This window comes from Chrysochloris asiatica, unplaced genomic scaffold (assembly GCF_000296735.1).
Source record: "Chrysochloris asiatica unplaced genomic scaffold, ChrAsi1.0 scaffold00308, whole genome shotgun sequence".
Lineage (NCBI taxonomy): Eukaryota > Metazoa > Chordata > Mammalia > Afrosoricida > Chrysochloridae > Chrysochloris > Chrysochloris asiatica.
In genome coordinates, this window is record NW_006408826.1 from 291128 (window position 1) to 293712 (window position 2585).

Genomic DNA, 2585 nt, shown 5'->3' on the forward strand with positions numbered 1-2585 from the left:
AATATATTTTTTCGTCCCCTTTAGTGTGGGTGCTTTTTCTTAATCTTTTACAATAATGGTCCTATGCCATATTTCTCCATTTGTGACTAATTTCACTCAGCATAATGTCCTCAAGGTTCATCCACGTTATGTGGTGGCTTGCTGCTTCCTTGTTATTCTTCAGGGTAGCATAATGTTCCATTGTGTGTATGTACCACAGTTTATTTATCCATTGTTCCATTGATGGGCACTTAGGTCGTCTCCATCTTTTTGCTATTGTGAATAGTGCTGCTATGAGCATTTGTATGCATATATTTACTTATATTATGGCTAATATTTCTTGTGGATAAATACCAAGTAGAGGAATTGCTGGATCATAAGGTATTTCTATTTCCAACCTTCTGAGGAAGCGCCATATTGCTTTCCATAGTGGTTGGACCATTTTGCAGTCCCACTAGCAATGTAGGAGGGTCCCAGTCTCTCCACATCTTCACCAGCATTTACTGTCCTCTGGTTTTTTGATCTTTGCTATTATTGCTGGTGTGAGATGATATCTCATTGTTGTTTTGATTTGCATCTCTCTAATGCCTAGTGATCATGAACATTTCTTCATATGTTTGTTGGCTGCCCGAATCTCCTCCTTGGTGAAGTGTCTATTCATGACCTGTGCCCATTTTTTAATTGGGTTATTTGTCCTTTTCTTGCAGCAGTGTTGTAGGTTCATATATATTTTGGAATTTAGTCCCTTGTCTGATGTGTGGTTACAAAAGATTTTTTCCCATTCTGTGGGCTCCCTTTTTAATCTTTTGATGAAGTCTTTTGATGGACATAAGTTTTAAATTTTTAGTATGTCCCATTTATCTATTTTGTCTACTTTTGTTTGTGTAATTTTCAAAATGTTTGGTAGTCTGTATATGCCCTGTATTAGACCTCTCACATTTGACCCTATTTTTTTCATTGATGGCCTTTGTAATTCTGGGATTCACATTCAGATCTTTAATCTATGCTGAGTTGGTTTTTGTATAAGGCTTGAGGTAAAGATCTTGTTTCAGTCTTTTGCATATCACTTTCCATTTCTGCCAGCACCATCTGTTGAAGAGATGATCTGTTCCTGATGCAAGATTCTTAGGTACTTTGTTGAAAATCAGTTGGCTGTATATGGATGGGATAATTTCTGGATTCTCAATTCAGTTCCGTCGATCAATGTATATCTTTCATTATACCAGTACCAGGCTGTTTTGACCACTGTAGCCATGTAGTTAATTTTGAAATCAGGGAATGAGAGGTCCCCCAAGTTGTTCTTCTTAAGCAGTGCTTTGCTTATCCTGGGTCTCTTTCCTTTCCATATAAAGTTTATAATTGTTTTTTCCATCTCTTTGAACAATGTTGTTGGAATCTGGATTGGGATTGCATTATACGTGTAAATTGCCTTGGGCAGTACTGACATTTTCACAATGCTAAGTCTACCTATCCAGGCATGGTATATTCTTCAGTTTTTGTAAGTCTCTTTTGTTTTGGTTTTTGTAATAGTGTTCTGTAGTTTTCTTTGTATAGATCCTTTGTTTCTCTGGTTATATTTATTCCTAGATATTTCATCTTTTGGGTGGCTATTTTTGTAAATGGTATTACTTTCCTAATGTCCTTTTCAGCACTATTGTTATTGGTATAGAGGAATCCAATTGAATTTGTATGTTGATCTTATACCCTGCCACTTTGCTGAATCCTCCAATGAGGTCTAGTAGCTTTTTTACTGAGTTGTTGGGGTTTTATATATATATAGGATCATATCGTCTGCAAATAGAGAGAGTTTTACTTCCTCTTTGCCAATTCGGATGCCTTTGATTTCCCTATCTTGCCCTATAGCTCTGGCTAAGACTTCCAGCACAATGTTGAACAAAAGGCATCCTTGTCTGGTTCCTGTTCTCAGAGGGAAGGCCTTCAGTTTCTCTCTATTGTTTGTTTTATATATATGCTCTTAATTATGCCGAGGAATTTCCCTTCAATTCCTACTTTGTTGAGTGTTTTTATCAGGAATGGATGTTGGATTTTGTCAAATGCCTTTTCTGCATCAATCAATATGATCCTGTGGTTCTTTTCCTTTTTCTTATTTATATGGTAGATTACATTGATTGTTTTTCTCATGTTGAACTATCCTTGCATCCCTGATATGAATCCCACTTGGTCATGATGTATTATTTTTTTGATGTGCTGCTGGATTTTGTTGGCTAGGATTTTGTTGAGAATTTTTGCATCTATGTTCATGAGGGATATTGGTCTATAATTTTCTTTATTAGTGACGTCCTTCCCTGGTTTTGGTATGAGGGTTATGCTTGCTTCATAAAATGTATTAGGAAGTTCTCCATCCTCCTCTATATTCTGGAATAATTTGAGTAGAATTGATGACAACTCTTCCCTGAATGTCTGGTAGAACTCGCCAGTGAAGCCATCTGGACCTGGACTTCTTTTGGTTGGGAGTTTTTTAATGACCTGATTAATTTCTTCTATTGTTATGGGTCTGTTCAAGTCTTCTACTTCACTCTGTGTGAGTTTAGGTAGGTTGTGTTTTTCTAAAAATGTATCCATCTCTTCTAATTTTTTGAATTTGT